At 52.4% G+C, this 19,741-nt stretch overlaps 1 protein-coding gene and 1 long non-coding RNA gene across 10 annotated transcripts in view; one reads left to right on the top strand and one right to left on the bottom strand.

The window, feature by feature from the left end:
* HEMK1 (HemK methyltransferase family member 1) overlaps positions 1-19,741 on the top strand; it is a 36,923-nt gene that overhangs the window by 9,692 nt on the left and 7,490 nt on the right. For 2 of the 8 annotated variants that reach the window (XR_004312158.1, XR_004312152.1), the window contains exons 11-12: positions 775-865; positions 10,417-10,520. The gene's annotated coding sequence lies outside the window, so the exon portion shown is untranslated. Of the gene's footprint in view, positions 1-50; positions 194-774; positions 866-2,398; positions 2,516-10,416; positions 10,521-16,478; positions 16,617-19,741 lie in introns of all 8 variants that reach the window. The other 6 variants (XR_004312156.1, XR_004312155.1, XR_004312154.1 and 3 more) reach the window with 6 other exon arrangements.
* On the bottom strand, positions 175-18,987 carry LOC116657143. Of its 2 annotated transcripts, none has more exons than XR_004312163.1 (3): positions 18,954-18,987; positions 1,559-1,628; positions 175-307 (listed from the first exon to the last, which is right to left on the bottom strand). It is a non-coding gene; the product is annotated as an uncharacterized LOC116657143 (long non-coding RNA). The 2 variants fall into 2 exon arrangements; XR_004312162.1 differs by lacking the exon at positions 175-307 and adding an exon at positions 879-1,353 and having other exon boundaries at positions 18,954-18,973.

Genomic DNA, 19,741 nt, shown 5'->3' with positions numbered 1-19,741 from the left:
GCGTTCTTTTGTATTCCCCTCTCCCATTCCTCCAACCTGTCACTTTCAAGGGCCTGACCTGGTGGTGCAGTGGCCAGAGGCAGTGTGGTCCAGTGGGCAGCATCCTCTGATGGAGCCAGGATGCTGGTTTCCAGGGCTGTGTCTTACAGTGGGACCTTGGCAGCTCCCTTCCCTGTGAGAAGTTGGCTCCAAGGTCAGTGCAAGGTAGCAGCCTCATTTTACTCTCAGTCAGCCAGTTGAAGGTTGTAGCTGGTATCTGAGTGCCCACTCCCGAGGCATGGACTCCACAAGAGGAGACATGGCCTGCCTGAGGTCACATAGTGGGAGGAAGTCAAATGGAGATGGGAAGTTAGGTCCCTGCCTTGGGGGGGGTCTGTATTGCTGGAGTTACACCTGGCCTGGGCGACTCCTCCGCTGTGGTTAGGGGTTGCGTTTGCCTTAGCAGAGGCCACGCTACAGCCCAAGGGCCCCAGTATCCTGCTTCTTGCCCAGCCCTAGCTGCATGGACCCTAAACTGCCTCTAGCTTCCTTTGAGGAGGAGCCAGGGACTTATCCTCATGGCTGCTCCAGAAGGACCTGGAAGGACAGGATGGGGCACAGCAGGGCAAGATGCCTGGCTTTCTGAGCCCCCATATACTCTCAGACCTTTGCCTGCCTCACCAGTGTTGCCCTTTCTCTCCTCCTACCTGTGCCCTTTGACTATTGATGCTGTCTTCAGCGGCATCTCAGGGCAGTTGCCCTGACCTAGCAGTCTCTTACCTCCTTGTCCCACAGCCTGGGCCACTCCTCAACCAGTGATGGCTTCCCTGATGGTCTAACCCTCCTGGCCTCAGGCTCATTACTGAGGAAGAACCTTGGCAAGCATGTGAGTATCACAGCCCAAGAGAGTGATGATGGGAAGTGACAGTATAGGGGCAGCTGGGGACACTGAAGCAGGAGCCACCCTTGGGACACCTTCCTTCTATAGGGCTTGACTCCCCTGGGGAAGAGGTTCAGGCCAAGTGGACTGGCAGGGTGGGTCTTCAAGCCTGCAGCCATGGGTTGACTGGGACTTGGACATTGAGCTCCAGTGTTGGAGCCACACCAGCCTGGATGCAGGTCCTGACATCTGCCCCTCGCTAGATGTGACCTTGGGTGGATGACTTCACCTCCCTCAGCCTTGGCTTCCAAATCTGAGAAATGGTATCAAGCGCTTTATCTTAATATGATTGCCAGGAGTCCATGGGTTGCACCTTTCATGGGGCACTATGAGTACCTCCATTGCCTGCCTTGGAGGGCAGACACAGGGAGGGCTCTGTACTCTCATGCTTTTCTTGTGCTTGGCACCAACACGAGGCAGACAGACACAGCAGTCTGGAAAGGAGGAAAGGCAGGGGTCTGAGTCTTGGGCTCTTGACTTCTCTCTGACCTCTGGAAATGGAGCCACTAAGGGGCTGGTAGCTTGGCAGCCAGATCTCCCCTTAGTCCCTCCTCTCCCTCCTCACCAGGACCTGAGTGCCCTGAGGTCCAAGCCAGAGTAACCAGTGCCTCTAGCATAGGGAAAACCAGTCTCACTCACCCTATCTCCTCCGTTCTCCTGGTGCCAGCGCCAGAGATGAGCTGCCTCCTTTAGCATGTGTTGTGGAGCCCTAAAGACAGAACAGCAGGAGAACGTGGGGCTGATGGTGGAATCTAGGTTCTGCAGGCACCTGAGGTCTTGAGGGATGTGCCTGCTACTCGCCCAGCCTCCTTTGAGCACAGGCAAAGGGGTAGGAGTCCCTGATGAATGTACTCTGGAAGAGCAATTCCCTCCCCTCTTCTGACAGTAGAGGAAACTGAGACTTTGCCTCACAGCTGGATGCTTTTCCCAGCTGCCATGGCTCTCTCCATGGGTCCTGTCTAGCTCCTTTATTGAAATGTGCCCTTTCTGCTCTCCCCTATTCCACCTGGACCCTGGGCCATTAACTTCTCTCAGTCCCCCCTTAAGCCCTTGGGTAGCTCCCCATGACCTGAGTGTGATCTCTGTGTCCTGCAGAGTCCAGGTCTGAAGAGGTGGGATGGCTATGAGAAGGGCCCTGGGGAGCCCTCCCAAAGCCCTATCAGTGCTCTGAGTAAGCGTCCATCAGAACAAAGTGTTCCACTGCTGATTGGCTTTGAGAGTTACTTTAACCTATTCAGGCCAACATGACCCTCCCTATTCACTTTCGGATTCTTTTTTCCACTGCTCTGGACTCCAGCCTCCCTATAGAGCTCTCCATTCCCTACACACCCCTCCTTCCCCTTGCCCCAGCAGTTCATTCATCAGGAATGCCCTTGCCTACCACTTCCAGTCCAAGATTATTCTTTTCTTCAAGTCCCAGCAGAAATGCTGTCTCCTCTGGAACACCCACTCTGACCTCTGTGTTCTCCCTTCTACAAGGTACCAGTGACATTCTACCCCATGCGTTTGGAACCTTTCTGTGTCTATCTCATCTCTGGGGTCCCATATGGATCTAGCATACTGCAAGCTCAGTGAATGTCCACCAGTAAGCCTATAGTATGTGCATTTTCTAGAATGGAGCTGGAATTTCCCATGTGGCTCACATCTGACCTGACAGCAGCTCTCACATATTCTGGGCAGCAGAGGGAGGAAGCTCTGAGGGCCTGGCCTCCCACCCGAGCCAGGCAGCTGTTTGGGTTGAGCCATAGCCACTAGGAGGGCTCAAGTGCAACTAATCTCTGCACAGTGGCCACGCCAGGAGTACAGGCTGTCCTTGGCGGCAGCAGGGGCGGGCACCAGGTTTCCTGGAGCTCTGGGCCCCAGCCAGAGTGTTGGCCAGAACAGCAGTCTGATCCCCGCCTCATGACCCCTCGGTTCTGGGACAGGCCGTCTGGGCAGGGATTGAGACCGTCAAAGCAACCCTCCCCCTCCTGTGGTCAGCAGGATGATGGCCCCAAAGATACCCACATCTTAATCCCCCAAACCTATGAGTGTGTTACCTTACGTGGCAAAAGGAACTTTGCAGATTTGATTAAGTTAAGGATCTTGAGATGGAATGATTATCCTGGATTATTCAGGTGGACTCAGTGTAATCACAGGTGAAAAGGCGAGGAAATGGATTCTCCCCAAGAGCCTCAAGAAAGAATGCCATCTTTCCAACACCTTGATTTTAACCTGGTAAAACTGATTTTGGATTTCTGACTTCCAGAACTGTAAGATGATATATTTGTGTTGTTTTAAAACACTGAATTTGTGGTTGTTATAGCAGCAATTAGAAACTAATACAGATTTTGGTACCCAAAATGAAGTGCTGCTCTAACAAGTACCTAAAAATGGAAGTAGCTTTGCAATTGAAATTTAGAAATGGGAAAAGACTGAAAATTTTTGAGGTGCATGATAGATTGCCTTGAATGCTTTTCCTCTGAGCAGTGAGGTGGCCGGGGTGGGGGTTGTGAACCCTCTACAATCTGGAGACATGAGCTGCCCAGGCCCACTGTCCACCTGTCTAAGAAAGGGGCCCAGCGTGGGCCCCAGAGAGTCTGGTCCGGGCACTGGGAGTGGGTGGAGAATGGGACTGAGACTGGGGAAGAGAGAGCAAAGCTGGCCTCCGTGGCCCATATCCATTGGCATGAGGACCACCTATGCTCTCAGAGATGATCTCAGAGACTGGATCTGAGCCTGTTCCTGGCTTCCATGGAGTCATGTGGTTGGCCCAGCATGCCTTGAGTTTGTAAGGATGAGCAGAGGGTGAGTAGGTACCATGTCTGTGAAATGAGTGCAGTAGCCCCTGACTCTAGGGGCAGAAAAGCAGCTCTGGCCAACACTCACCCCTCCATGTAAGCCTCGGAGATTCGGCTCCTTCCAGTCACCAGGCAGTGCCCAGCTCCTGCTATAGGTGTGGGCTGGGCTGTGTGGCTGGAATAGAATTTAGTCATTCCTGGGATTCTCAGCCTCATGGTCCCCAAAGCTGAAGTGGCTAATTGGAACCCTCGACTCTGCCTGTCCACGCCTGGACCAGGACCTCACTCCAGATGAGGGACACTCAGTGGCTCTGGAGGCACCATCCCACCTGGCCAAGGTCTGGGGCTCCTGAAGCCACAGCCCCAACTCAGGAGCCACATGGAGAGCTACTGGGGGGCCAGACAGTGGGCTGACGTGACTCATGCTGGGTCTGAGACTGAGAATCTGGGCGATGGACAGTCTGGACACCTGAGTTCAAGGGTCAGCTTAAGTCCCCTGATATGCTTTGGATGAAGCCAAGAAGGCCTGTTTGTATTGGCAGGGGTAAATTGTAGCAAGACACATGTCCAATCCCTGATTCCCTCTCTCTTAAACAGAGAAGGAAGGGGCTTACTCAAGATCATATAGCGCTTGCCTCCTGACTCCTGATGCAGTGCCCTCAGCCCCCATTGCTTCCAAGGGCCCTTGGTCATTTAATTGGATGGCTTGTGCGGCTGTTTTATATGGCTCTTCATGTAGCTCTGGGATGCACAAATTGTGGCTCATAAAGTCCTCAGGGCCAAACGGCTGATGTCAGCTCCATTAGCCCAACTGCACCAATGGGTGTGTGGACAGATCTGGGTCCCATCTGAAGCCTTGGTGGTAGTTGTGAGGAGAGTGGGATTTCCCCCAAGTAAGCGGCTCCTGCTCTGAGGGAACTGGTGATGCACCGCTGAAAGGACCTTTAGGCACCTTTGGCCTTGTAATCAGGAATCAGATGTGTAGGAGCTTCAAATTCTGGGACCACTCCACTTCCGAGACACACTCCCCTCAACCATCCTATAGGAAAATGGTCAAGAAAGGCCAGTTTGACAGTTCACAGAGTAGGAGAGGCAAAGGGAGCTTACCTCAGCCTTGCTGGGAGCCCTAGACTGAGCTGGCCTCCACTTGGTCCCCGGCCATGGCTGAGGATTCAAGGTGAGGTGGCTCAGACCAGCTCTGCCCCAGGGAAGGCAGGCCTGGCCTGGTGGCCCCTTTCCAGAGGCTGGGGTCTCTCCCAGAGACTCTGCCTCTCAGGGCTGGGGATGCCACCATATTGCCCCTTGTACTGAATCTGTAGCCCTCTCCTGGGACATGAGTTTGGGGGAGTGGAAAGATCAGATCTCCCACCTTGCTGAGCCCAGGGAGCGGATTGTTGGGGCTTGAGGCACCCACAAAGATCCCTGTGTGTAGATGAGAATATAAAGGCTCAGCAGGCCTGGGCTGGGGCTTGAACCCAAGTCTCTTCTTTGGCTCCCAGCCTCCAGCCTTTCATCAGCTGCAGACCCCGACCCTGCCTTGCTTTCCAAGAGTGGTCCTGCCTGCCAGGAGAGGCAGCCAAGGCCCTTTGCCATTCCTGGAAGTCAGTGTGAGGCCAAGCTGTGTGGGCAAGCAGAGTGAACCCCAAGCTAGAGCTGCCTGGGCCTTGCTTGCCCTTGGACCTTGCAGCTGAGCGAAGTATCCAACCAGCGCTCCCTGGGCCTTCCTCCTCCATCTCCTTGCCGTCATTTCTTGAGCTCCTGCTGGGCAATGGGCCCCAAGCAGCTGCTTTGCATTTATTAGTTTTAATCATGCTACCTCACACACTGGGTTTTTAATCATCTTCATGATGAGGAAACCAAGGCTCAGCAGGGTGCAGGTCACACAGCTGGACTGGAAGGGAGGCTGAGGCTGCTTTTGCTGCCCATATGACTGTCAGAGACACTGAGGTCAGCATAGCTGGATCCTGGGCTGCTCCCTTCAGGGCTCAATGCAGTGGTCCACCTGGGCTTATGGATCCTCGGAGCAGGAGCAGGGCTTGCCAGGGCTGATCCCAGAGGGCTTTCTGGAAGCCCAGTGTTTACGCCTATGGGCTCTTCTCCTGAGCTGTGTGCAACATAGGCCCAGACCTCGGTCTTCCAAGTCCCTACTGTGTGCCAGGCTCTGGGGAGATGACATCAATCAGAAGAGCCTATAAAATATGGAGATTGAATGGTGCACCCTGAACCAAGTGCTTCTGGGATTATCTCATTCGCCCTCAAGATATCCCATAAGGCAGAGTCTGTGAACCATCCCATCTTACAGACAAGGAAACGAACTGAAAAAGGTTAAGGAGCTTGCTCATATGCTGGCTGAACTGGGATTCTGGCACAAGCAGAATGACCCAGGACCTGGGCCTTTGCCATCACACCAGGCTTGAAGAGGATGAGGCACAGGACAGGGATAGAGCAGGCAGAGAGGGCAGTCTAGGCAGAAGCCTGGAGGCCTGAAATCATGTGAACAGAGATGTATAGGGGCAAGGCAGTGATGGTGGTGAATGCCCTTGGATGAGTTCTGAATGCATTTCTGGATACCAGGGGCCTAATTTAAGTTTCAGGGTATCTGAAGATCCAGATGTTAACATTTGGGGATGTAGCCTGGAGGCAGCACTTTAGATGGAGTTGAGAAGACCACCCTTCCAGGCCTGAGGGCTGTCAACCACAGTGACCAGGCATCTCCATGTGTAATGGTGCCATGTGCCACACATACTTTGTCATCAATCCTGTCTGCATGTCTTGGGCGCCTTCCTAGGCCCACTAGACAGATGAAAAGACTGAGGCTTAGCCTGCCCAACATCACACAAGCAGGAAGTGGCTGTGGTAGCATTTGAGCCCAGTCCTCTGACATCCCAGCTGGAAGGAGAGTGAGCAGGCCAACTGAGGCCAACTGCAGCTCAGGGCTCCAATTCCCCGAGGGGCCCCAGTGCCAAGCTGGGGTGGCCCCAGGGCTGACGTGGGCTTCCAGGGCAAAGAGGAAAGTGGTGAGTCAAACAAAAAGCACCAGATGTGGAGTGAGCTTTCCCCCCTCCCAGCTGCCCGGGTGCCAGACTTTCACACCCCACAGAAGAGGGGCCCACTGGGGAGGGGAGGGCAGTGAAAGTGGCTGCTACTGGAAGGAGGTTCCGATGTACTCCGGATGTGGGGTGGGACTGGCTGACTCCCAGACTCTGGTTCCCAGCTGACAGGTGGGTGAGGAAAGTGAGTCCCGTCTCTACATAAGCGGGTATAAAGCCTGCCGTATCATGGGAAGCACAGGTCCTCAGGTCTGGGTGGTTCCGGGAGGAGTGTGTGGATGTGCCTAAAACTCTTCTTGAAGGCATTCCACAGCTCAAGAACTGTCCAGAGCTCCCCACTGCCTGCCTGCATGGAAACCCTGCCTCTTGCTCATTCTGCCCAGCCCTCTTGCCCAGATCCCTAGAGCTGTGGAGTTTGTTCTGTTAAACTAAATTTCACATGGAACTCAAATAATATATATTTTTTTAAAGATAAAGACAGCATCTTAAACATAAATATATTTTATAAATTCAAATTCTCAACACTTTGTCAGTGTTAAGTCCATCAAGGCGAATAGTGATGAGTACTGTCGTTTGAACTGGGGGCTAGGGTGGAAGTGAATCTTATGTCAGCCTCAGAGTCCAGTTTCTTTCGGTGTTTGATTTTGGTGGCACAGGACCAAGTGACCCCTGATTCTCACAGATAAATGGTTACAAAAGTAGCAGTGTTTCCGACCACCTTGCAGTCTCCTTCATTCGCAGGGACAGCAGGAGAAGCTTTATGCCAAGCTCAGCCCAAATCTGGTTCTCTGGACACACAGGAAAGATTCTAAATGATCATAATTTGGTGTTGTGCCCATTTGAGTCTGTGTGGGGTTTTTTTAAAATTGGGCTTTTTCAATAGTTAAAAATATGAAAGAAAGAGGGGGAAAGGAAGAGAAGGGAAGGAGAGAGGGAAGGATGGGCAAGGGAGAGAGAAGGAACTCATGTGGGGCATCTGAGGATGCCCTCTCTCAGATTCTTGGTGAGGTTAGCCTCTGCCTCTCCTGGGAAGCCCACCCTGACTGCTCCATCCCTACGGGTCCTAAAGGTTCCAGTGTCTCCTCTCACCCAGCATTTGTCCCAGCAAGTGAATCTGGACTGCATGCTCCTGAAAAGTCTTTGGAGTTCACGACCTACTCCTGGCTCCAGCATGGACCTTCCAGATACTCAGTCCCTGGTTCTGGGGTGGGGAAGAAGGCCCCAAGCAGGGGACAAGGACTAGGGGCTTCCCTACACCCTGTGTGGTGCCTCTAGGGGTGGGAGGACTGGGGAACCCAGTGCCCCTGAGAGTCTGGGGTTTCTGTACCTTCATTTCTGGGAACTTGCTATGCTTTAGAAAGAGAGAAATGAGAAGCAAAACCCTAAGGCCCCAGCACACCCCCCACTCCTGTCTTCCTTCCGCTGAGTCACAGCCAAGAACCCAGCACCTCAGCCTCCTCTGAGGCCATCTGGGTGGGGTGGAATTCAGAGTCATGTGAGGACACAGCATCCGGGACAGGTCCTTTTTTCCTGCCAGTATTATCTGTGAGGGGCCCTGGGTTGCTAAGGCTGAAACTACCTCCCAAGCTTGGAGAAGGGGTGACTGAGGTCCTTATTTGTCGTGTCCCATTCCCAGGCATTTAGCATCAACTGTAAGACAGATGAGGTGGTTCAGGTGGGAACCTGTCATGGACTTGGACATCAGCTCCTCCTGACAGGCCTCCAATGAGTGGTTGGGTCCTTAGGCTTGCTCTGGTCAGCAGTGGGGAGCCATGAGGGCCAGGCCACATCACACGTGCACATCACAGAACCTGCACACCTCTACACAGGTGACCATAGGTACGTGCATGGTGACAGGTGTGGGACTTGAGCACTTGGGTCCATGTCCATGATCACAGGTGTCCACACAGGGCCTCCCTTGGATGGGGGAACTCCAGGCTCTGGGAACCAGTTCAGGACTGTATGTGTGTGGCATCTGTGAGGGTCCCTGTGTTGCTGAGGGTTGAGGCTACTTTCCAAGCTTGGAAAAGGGGTGACACGTTCTTAAGGGATGTCACCCTGTTTAGAGGCCCAACCACTATCTCTGAGTCATGGGAGCTCATGGGAACTCCCATTTTATGGAAAAGAAAGCTGAAGCCGAGAGGGCCTATGAATTGCCCAGGGTCACACAGCAAGTTGGGGAAGATCCGGAGGGGAATGAGCCAGACCCGGGCACCTGTCCATGTCCTTGACCTTTTTGGCCTGGTATTTGGGGCTTGGCACCCCTTGATGGCCACACTGCATCAAATTCTGGGTTGATTCTCCCAGCAAACCCACCTGGGGACCAACCACAGTGTCCTCCCAAGCCTCACTGACTATGCCCAGGGATTTCTCACACATTACATTGCTTTTTCTGTCCTAGCTGCCTGGAATGCCCTTTCTCTCAAGTAATCTCTGTCTCTCTGTGTCTGATTCCTCAGATAAAATCCAGACTTGCAAATTCTGCTGAAATTCTTCTTCCACTTTCTCTGATCCCCCCTGGAACTTTCCCCTGCCTCCAGCCTCCCTCAGCCTCTGTACCCCCTCACTCCCACCCACTGTTCACCCACCTATTCATCATAAAATTGACCCCCAGAGCCCTAGGCTGGGGGTACAGGGTTCTTTGGGGCTGAGAGAGTGGGAGCCACACCCAGGCCAGCTCCGCCCTCCAGACTTTGCCAGTCACTGGGGTGGGCCCAGGAACCAGGAGAGGAAACAGGGCCTCTGCCAGGCCTCAACCTTTGCCTGCAACTCTGCTTCTTCCCTGACGGTCCAGAGGCCTGGAGCACTGTACTCTAGGCAAGATTGACCCCTCAGAGTTTGCTATTCCAGGTTTTTCTTATTCCCCTGCACCCTGAGTACACCTCAGCTGGGAGCTAGAACTGTTTGGTAGGGTGGAGGGTAGGGTTTGAACAAAGAGTAGAGACCCCTCAGATTTGTTGGGTACTTCTCTTGTATTAAATGGCCCCAGACAGAGTTTTCTGCTCCTTTCCAGAGCTCTTGCCTTTCACTTGGTCTCAGGAAGCAGGTGAGAGGCTGCCTTTGCCCTATGAGACTGAGCCCCATCACTGCCTGGCTATCCCCTCGCTCCCCTCCACCCCTGACTGGGAGCCTAAGATTGTCAGGCCTACCCTTGGTGCTGGAGTGTGAAGGAAAAATTGACACTAACACTGCCCACAAGGAGCTCATGGCCTAGTGGAGGACAGAGGCAAGTAAACAGGCCCTTATCCTTGGGCCCTGCACCGTACATTCAGTCACTATCTGCTCAGCACTGTGCCAGGCACTGGGCATGGGCAGTGTGCAGATAAGGCCCTGCTCACATGGAGTATATCCCTTCACACTCAAGTTCCCACACAGCAGTTGCAATGCTTGGCTTGAGGTTTGTCTGCCTCAGAGGCCAGCTTGATAGGTGACCAAAATTGCCAGGGAGCTCACCCCCTGGAGTAGCCCTAAGCCAGCGAGGGGTGGCAGTTGGTGGATACGCACCCCAGCTTCCTTATCTCTTGGGTAGGACAACTCTAAGGTGTGTTCTGCACCATCTCTCAACCGAGGACTGACCTCAGTTGCCCACAGAGGGAACCCACTTATTAAGAAACCTTCTCTGGCTTCCTTTCCTTCCCTGTCTCACTTCTCCTCTCCTCCATGTCAGAAACTGGGAAGGTGCTGAGATTTCACCCAACCTGCAAGCTAGCAAATTGTCATACTGCTGAGGATGCTGGCAGAAGACACAAGACTCCTGCTTTAGGAACAAAGGTCAGTTTATTTTCTACAGTAACAGAGTAGACAGAGGATCAGCATTTTCTTGTACCACTTCCTGGAACCACAGTTCCCACAGAGTGACCCAATAAGGGCCAGATGATGCCTGCACATGCAATGGGTTGATGAGAGGAACCCTGAGCTCAGGGAACCCAAATCTTTTATAACAGGCTGTAAGCAAACTTGCCCAACCTTTGCCCCAGAGGGAGCTATTATCTTTATTAATGGTGGATAAAACAAATCTGCCTTTTTCCCTGGAGGGAGACAGTATCTCTACCTTCTAAGGCTGTTCACTGTAATCACCCTTGAAAGTGTTACTTGGAACAAGGGCAGTCAGTGCCTCTACCAGCAAGTGTACAGAAGTGGAAGACAACCAGGAAACATTGTCTTCCAATACCCTACTGGTGCTTCTTGACATCACCTCTGAAATAAGCTATTTATGTTTGGATCCTTGTCCCAGAGCCTGCCTCTGGGGAAAACCCTCCAAGAGTGGGAAGATGACACTAAACGGCATTAATGGATTTCTGATGTGGTTCTCATTTCTCCAGACCTGTCCTGCAAATAATGCAGGGGAGCCACACGAAGGAAGGTTTTTCCCTACCCAGAATCAATACTGTTGTGACTCCCAGGGAGGTGCTCTGAGGGACTCTTAGGGTTTCATTTTTCATGTTTAAATATTTAGTCCATATAGAATTTATCATGGTTGCCTGTGTGAAGTAGACATTGCACTTCATTTTTTCCCAATTGTTCCACTGCCATTTATTGGAAATTGTACCTGGTCTGTCACTCCTCTAATCTGCCTGGAGCCTATTATGTAGAATGTATCACAAGCACACAGATGATCAGTTCACAGTAAGTGGACTAGAGAACATGTGGGTATCACCATCACTGGTGAGGTGACACTCACCACTGGCACAGTGCGAGATAAACCCAACACTCACGGTGACACCATTCAGGCCCCAGGGAAATGCAGGGGGTTTTGAACCAGCCTCAGTGTTCACAGAGGATCTGAATGTGAATTGGGGAGGTTTATTTCTATAAAGATATTTAAAACTTAATAGAAATTTCAAAAAGTTGAATAAAATTTTAGTTTTAAATCTTTTTGATTTAGATTTTTACATTAGTTCATTATAACTCAATAGTTTGTATTTTGACTTAATTTTCACTAATTTTGATTATTTTAAAAACAACTTTTTGGACTATATTATAAATACTTTCAGTTTTAAAATATTTTAAATTTAATTTAGTTCATATTTTTGTGACCTTGGAATTTAATATTTTATTTTAACCTGTTAAATCACTACTGCTAATAGATAGAAATTATGAAAATCTTGATTAGAAAACATAATATTTTTCCTGGAATAAAAGCAAGAACAGTAAATGTTACAGAAAAAGTATGTAATACCTTTTAAATTAGGCACATCTTTACCTTCTGACTCACATCACTAGATGCCTGGACATGAGTAACAACTCTTAAACTCAAGCATATTTGATGTCTGACTTTCTGATATTTTATATGAATTTGAGACATATAAAAACTGCAGATTTACAGATTTATTATTGTTATGAAAGTTTATTTGTTGAGTAGGAGGATAGAGCATATTTTATTAGCAGTTTGTGGCTTGATTTATGATTTTAAATATTTAGATTCTGTAGTGAGGGCCTCTATTTGCCTTTCGCCTAGAGCACTGTGAACATCAGGGCCTGTGCTCCTGTGGAAGGAGCGGGTGTGTCCAGAGTTCTTCCTGCTGCAGTAAGGGCCAGAGAGAGAGTGCTTCTGGGACTCGTGTCTACATGGGCTCATGGCCAAGGGGGAGTCGGAGGAGTGGGGTGGGACTAGGGAGGAGACCCCAAGGAGAAAATTCATCAAATCTATACATTTACTCCTCACCAGGATTCTGTAAGATAAGAATTCATGACTGGCTCAAGTTATGCAGGGTGCCTGGCTCTGGAACCACCTATATGTAGCAGGACACCAGTGTCCCCTGCAAACCCAGTAGGTGCCACCTAGCAGCTCTTCCCACTCAGGTCGGGTGATTCCAGGTTCAGTCCTCCCATGGCAGCCTCCCAGTCAAGGCCAGCCTGGCCTTGGTGCAGATGTCATGGCCTCTGAGTGGTGGAGAATGCAGTGCTCCCACTGCCTGCTGCTGCAGGTCATGCCAGAGAATTATGATAATGAACTAGGTCCCTAGGCTGCCCCACCATCCTCCTGCAGGGCTCAAAGGACCTCTCAGTCACAGCCCCACCTCACAACCCCCGCCCAGGCACTGAATCTCAGCCCTTCTCAACCCCAGGCCTGGCCTCTAGGGGATGCGCTGGGGGCCCCCTTCTCTGTGACTTGTTGGGGGTGGGTGGGTAGCAGGCCTGGGGCTGTGCTCAGTCAGATCCAAGGATTGACCTGAGGACATGAGAGGAGAGGCAAGGGAGAGGAGAGTCTTGGCCAGTTAGGGTTCTCCATTCTTCTGAAGGCAAACAGGTTCTGAGTGGTTAAAAGGCTGCCCCAAGCCCCAAGGTCACCCAACCAGAGAGGGAGAACCTTACTTCTCTGTGCCAGCCCTGACATGCTCCCCGGTCCCCTCAGCCAGACTTCAAGGCCACTGCTGACCCTGGGACCCTGTGATAGGAATACTTATGGCAGCTCCCTGGAAGTGTGACTAGGCCCCAACCCAGTCTCAGAATAGGGTCACAACCCTCATGGCCTTCCTGGGGGCCCTGCAGCTTCTTTTTATTCTCTAAATAGGGTAACTATGGCTCTAATGGGCCAGATGTGTGCTCAGGATGCACAGCTGTGCACCGGTGGTAGGATCACACCAAGTGGCCTGACACTGGAGCAGGCCCCGTACCTCAGCTGTGGGACAGGGATCTGAGGGAGAGGCCCTGTAGGAAATGACTGGCCTGAAGGAGACACAGAAGTCCTGACCAGAAGTTGTCTGTCCACCAACAAGGGACTCAGCAAGCAGGGCCTGGCATTTTGCTCTCCCTTCTCCCTCTTAGCCCTTCATACCCCTGGCTGCTCACTCACACCTAACATCCCGCTTTCACCTGTGTCCCCACACCTGCACAAAGCCCTTCTCCCCAGGCACACACTCCCCTTTTCTCCCTACTCTTTCTGGTTGTCAACACTGTACCTGTCCCTGGGCTGGACGCTAGGTACTGAAGAGGCTGCACCAGATCTGGGCCTGTCCTGGCAGATCCCTTAGAAGGGCCCTCCAGACTCAGTGTCAAGATAGGGGAGTCTAAGGGGACACCCACAATCAGAGAGGGCTTACTGGAGGCAAGGACCCCGGCTGAGGCCTCAGCACCACATTCCCTTACCTAGGTCACAGCCCTGTCTCTGAGCCTCTCCCTGGAGTGGCCAGGAGGTTCCAGGAAGCATCCCCTCGCTCTGCAGCGCCAATTCCAAGAACTGAGGCTCCTGGCAGCTCTTGCCTAGGATCCTTTCCTAGAACACAGGCCTCACCCCGCCCAGGCTGCTGGGTCTTATTGGGCAGCTGGTGGAGGAAGGGAGGGAAGGGGTGCCCTGGGCGGGGCCTCTGGGGTCCAGACACTGAGAGGTGGGCTTAGGCTGTCAGTCTGGAGGGGGTGGCCACACTAGGGTTGAGGGGGAGGTCAATGTGTGTGAAGGCATTCTGACTCCCTGCCAGCTATGGGGGCGGGGGTAGGCCCAGTGTGTTCAGCTCAGAGCCTCCCTGCACACACAGGAGACTCACCCTTTAGTCTCAGAACTTGGGCCCAACTTGCTCCACTCCACCCTCCATCCCTCCACCACCACCCCAAAGTCCCATCTAGTAGGCAAATGACACAAGCCTTACTTTGGCCCCAGAGCAGGCCTTCATCAGATAACCTCCAGTGGTACAAGCCAGGGGACAGGAGTGGCAAGTTCTGAGCAGGGAAGGGGAGTGGAATAGTCAGTTCTTGGAAGGACATGACACCTATATTATTAATCTTGTTATAATTTCACCCTGCCTGATTATGACAGAGGAAATCATCTCACCCCACACCCTCAACAAGTTGGGTTGGGTAGGTGGGGTTGGGGGTGACAGGCCCTGATTCGTGGGCAAGGACAGGGCCCAACTTCCCTCAAGGTCACTGGGCCTCCCCCTCTGGGGCGTGTCCTCCACACACCCCGCTCAGCCTGAGCTGGCACCAGGCCCGCCCACCCGCCTGGGACCTGCCAGATCACATTGAGCAACCAGTTCCTGAGGAGCGTTGAAGGCTGTTTGGTTTAAAATTAACTCCCCCACTCCCCCCTCCCCTGCCTGCAGGCCTCCTCTGAGTTCTTGGAAGAGGCCTCTGCTCTTACTTCCTGGGAAGAGGCCTCTAGCCGCAGCTGCTTCGATTCTAGCGAAAACATCTCATCCAGGGTGGGGGCGGGGGTGCCCATGCCACGCCTTCTCTGCCTTCTACCAGGCCCAGGGATCCTCGTGGAGCCTAGCACTCCCTAATTCAGTCACTGAGACCCAGAGGAGATGGGGAGGTGGGGGGGATTATCACAGTGCTGAGAGGGGGTGCTACTGCCCCAAAGCTCACAGCCCCGGATCAGGCATCTGCTGGCTCTGAGTAGAGAAAAAGGGCTATAGAAACCCAGCCTGGGCACCTCTGGCATAGAGAGAGCGTGAGCTGATCATACTGACAGCAAACTCAGGACTTTGGTCTACTTTGAGACATATATGGCCCAGAGAGATAAAGCAATCTGCCCAGGGTCACCCAGCTTTGCCTGCCTCAGCTCAGCCTGCCCACTAGATGCCAGGGTGACAACACTGACCTGGGCAGGATGCCGAGGAGCCAGCCCCCTTAGGCACTCACACTGAGGTTAAGAGCTCTCTATTAGGACACTCCTCTTTGTCTCTTACCCACAATCCTCTAACTGCCCTGGGAACCCGTCTTCTGGATAAGCCTTCGTTTTCCAGTGTCTCCTTGCGCTCTTTGTCTCATGGGCTTTGGAGAAAAGATTTCCTGAGAACCTGCTCTCCTAACAGCTCCTCCTACTCTACCCGAAGGAACTGAGAAAAACAAAGGAATGTTGGCCAAGTGGAAAGGTCAACACGCGTGTGTGTACACACACACACACACACACACACTGTTGTTGCTCAAAAGTAGGACTGGTGGCAGTAGGGAGCAGAGAGGGGCTTCTTTGGAGAGGGCTGAGGGGTCAGGGGCACTTTTAGAACAAAGGTTTGGCTCAATCCAGACTATGAGTGAAATCCTCACTCCTGATGGAGGAGGAGCCCAGCTCTGGTGACGAGAATGGCACAGTCTGGCTCCTTGGTGCTGGGTGTGGGGTGAATCACTCCCTCTCCAGCCACACCATTGGAGTGTAGGTCTCCCTAGTGGGGGCTGTGCAAATGAGCAATCCTAGAGGACTGCCTGGAGGAGTTGTGGCAGTCTCAAGTTCCCTCAGCCCTCAGAGTCCACTTCTTGTGCTCTGGGCCTTGCCTGCTTCAGCCAGGCCTGGGTCATGGAAGCAACTGTCTTTCCATTGAGCATAAAGCTTTGGCCACACAAAAACCTCCTTCTTTGGGTCTGCTGCATCTCCTGCTTAGAGATGAGCATCAGCTTCTACTCACTCCGTATTTTCCCAAAGCCAGGCATGGCTACTCTCCAGCCACTCTGTGGCATGGGCACTACCACTATTTCTGTTTGACAGATGGGGAAACTGAGGCTCCAGGAGGTTAAATTATCCGCCTGTGATCCCAGGGTGATTTTGAAGGGGCTGAAATTTGAACTCTGCCAGAGTTCTTTCCACTTGGCTAATTTGCCTCTTCAAAGACATCCCCAGGGAACTTTCATGGGAAGCTGTGTGTGTGTGTGTGTGTGTGTGTGTGTGAGAGAGAGAGAGAGACAGACAGACAGACAGACAGACAGAGAGAAAGGGAGAAAAAGGGAAATAGAGAAATTTAGCCAAAGAATGGCTGTTTTGAACCTATTATAGAAAGTATGTTTTCTCCTCCCCAGGCTGGGGAGACCTGAGAAAACTCAAGTTCCAGGGAGATTCCCTAGGATGCATTGGGTGCCTAACACAGGCATGAATAAGTACTGGAGAAGTTAAGGAAGACTTCTCAGAAAAAGAGCATTTGAGTTTGGTTTTGAAGGGTGAGTAAGAGTTTGTCCTGGCAGAAGTGAGGAAGAAGGATATTCCAGGATGAATGATATAGTTGGAGGGCTGTTTGGAGGAAACCAGAATGGAATGGCTTGGCAGTTTGAGAAGCCATATCTTGGAGCCTAGGGTAAGACATGGGCGAGGTATGAGGGGAGCCTATGAAAATCACTAAGTGGGGAAGGCTGGACAAGATTGGGTTTGCAAGCCCCTCACTCTGAAGACGGTGGTAGGGCTGAAGGGGCCGATGAGGAGGCCATTAGGATGGTCCAGTCAGGTGAGTGACCAATGGTAAGCCTAGATCTGGGCAAAGCAGCCAGCAGGAGCAGCAAAAGGATAGCTTGAGAGGGATGAGGGGCAAAGGAGAGGGACTTGGAAATCAACAGGCTAGGGAGTTGAATGTGAGGGTTATCTCCAAGGTGGGAGGAGAGTGGAGGCATGTCTAGAGGGCAGTGAAGAGTCCAGGTCTGGACAAAGGGAGTCTGGGGGACCTTGAACCAGGCATTCAAGTTGCCAGAAGGCAGCCAACTCAAGTTCAAGAGTTCTAGGGTGGAGGGGGACAAGTCCTGGCCTGGGATTCAAAGCCCTGGGTTCCAACCCCATATGCCTGCTTCCTTTCTGGGTGTCTGGGTGACTCTGCCTCTCTGGGTCTCAGGCTTGCAGCTTTGAAATAGGACAGACCCAGAGGCACCTACCCAGCTTACCTCCCTCACTTATAACAGACCACTGAGGGCTGGGAGAGTAACAGGCCTGAGGGAATCCCATCTCCCAGGTGTGGGCAAGGGTAGCAGATGGCCTAGTCTCTACTGGAGCTACAAGAGAAGTTGCTAGACAGTTCGACTGGCTTAGCCTCCACCCCAGCCCATGCAGAGACCAGACAAAAGGTCTATTCACGAGGACTAGAACCCAAGGCCTTGGTTGGCAAATGATGCCTTAGGGTGAAGGGCTGGGCTGGAAGAGAGGGCAGCATCAGAGCTGGTGGGGTGAGGGGCTGCTTATAGCTATGGAGAGTTCCAGCCAGCTGCTCTGCAGGCCCCATGAGGCCCTCAGGGGCCCACCTGCCTGGCCCACCTCTCAAAGGGGATTAAAACAATGGACAAGGAATAGCTACAGTGACAGCTGCCGTGCTGCCAGGTTGAACTCTCTCAGACTTTTCTCTGTATCACCTCAAATAAATCCTCCTGGGGCCCCCCTGTCCCCTCTGAGAGCTGTGCTGTCACTGTTTCATAGCTGAGGAATCTTCTGAGGTTCAGTGAGTTTGCGGGAAACCCCCCAAAACCAAGTACACAGAACATGATGCACTTGTGTGCATCACTTGAGGGAAGGTGGGGGTAAAAGCAGGATGTGGGGGATGTGCTCACCAGGACTAGACCTCCAGGAACCTCCTCTACCTTGAGTCTCAGAAGTGGGAGCCCCAGCCTGCTGCCCCAGATTGTCCATTGGAATGACCCCTTGGGCAGCTGGCTGTGTGGCCTGCCTAAGCTGGGGAGGGGGCCCCACACCCTGCAGTCAAAGGTGGAGAGGACACATTCACCAGGAGAGGATGCTGAATTCCTGGCAAAGCTCCAACCTGCTTTATATTAAAACTGGTCTAACAGGTTGGCATGAAAGGGCTGCCCAGGCTTGCACGGGCTCCACTTCTTCTGGAGGAAGAGGGCCTTTGTGATGTCCTCAGAATCCTCCTGTCTTCTTGGTCAGGACTTATTTCAGGCTCTTTGCCCTTCTACTTCACTGTGGGCCAGGTGTGCAGGGTGGGAGAGTTCCCATCTAAGAGTGGAGCCAGCCCAGCCATAACCCCTGCCCTATTCAGACCTTTCTTTGGCTCTGATCCAGCAGGATTTGCTCAGTTGGCAGATTAGAAGCTGGACACAGGTACAGGGACCCTGATGATTCAGGGGGTGTTAGGACACTCCGTGATCATGAGTGAAGCATCCCAGCAAAACCTTTCATTGATTGACAAGAGAAACCTGGATGGCCTAGTGCCTCTGTCCCAGAGTCTTTCTAGAGGGACATCGTGAGTTCAAGGTGGGACACCACACAGGATCAATCTCTAAACCCACCTACCCTTGGTCTGGCAGAATCCTCCAGGGCCCAGCCCCTAGCCCTAACTCCTGCCCCCTCCTCCGGAAAGCCCTCCTGAATCATCCCACCCCTTCTGCATGCCCCCAGGGCATTGTGAGGGCCAAGGCTTTAGCATGCCAGCCCCTGGGAGGCAGAGCAGAGCAGCAGTTACACAAACAGCGTCTTGAGTCAGGGTTTGAACCCCGGCTCTGTCCCTCACAAGCTGTGTGATCCTGAAAAAGCCACAATTTCTCTCTCTCAGTCTTACTTACCTCTTCTGCTGTAAATGGGGACAACCTCTTCTGGTGTGGAAGGCTGCAGTGAGAACTTAATGGGGCACGAACCCCACCCAGATCACCTAGTTGCAGCCCTCGCCTCCTCCACTCTCCACCACACCCTATTCTGCCATATCCCATACCTCTCAACCTCCTTTCTGGGCTCCAGCCCCCAGGCCCTCATTAGGCCATCCCCATTCAGCTAACAGGTTCACCCCTTAGAAATGAGTATCAGATCATAGCATTTCCTTTCTAAACTCTGAAGAAATACTCCATCACACCAGAACACAGTCCATGTGCTCCCTCTGCCCTCTCTACCCATCCTGTCTCTTCAGCTCTCCTGGGCAGCCATCCCAGACTTCTTACTCCTGATCTTACCAGGTTTGTTCCTGCTTCAGGGCAGTTGCCCTGGCAGCTCCTTCCACCTGGATATCCTTTCTCTAAGTTGTCTGCATAACCAGCTCCTGCTCTTTGTTTGGATGTCCAGGATCAGTGCCACCCTGTTCCAGAGCTTTCCCCAACCCTCTCATTTGTGGCAATGTCCCCACCACCCAAAGCCACTCTCTTCCCTGCCCCCTGCTTTGCTTTCATTTCACTCTCAAAACCTGTCCTGAGTGCCCATTTGTCTACTTGTTTATTATCTTGTTTATTATTACCAGCCCATGAGCCCCACAAGGTTGAGGAATGTGTCCATCTTGTTCCCTGCTGTGACCCCAGGGCCTGGGTGAAGTCTGGCCTACTTGGTGCCCAAAGAGCACATGTACTGGGAAAGGATTTAATTGGTA

This window comes from Camelus ferus, chromosome 17, assembly GCF_009834535.1.
Source record: "Camelus ferus isolate YT-003-E chromosome 17, BCGSAC_Cfer_1.0, whole genome shotgun sequence".
NCBI lineage: Eukaryota > Metazoa > Chordata > Mammalia > Artiodactyla > Camelidae > Camelus > Camelus ferus.
The sequence above is the reverse complement of the archived record's forward strand: the minus strand, read 5'-3'. Positions and strand labels throughout refer to the sequence as shown.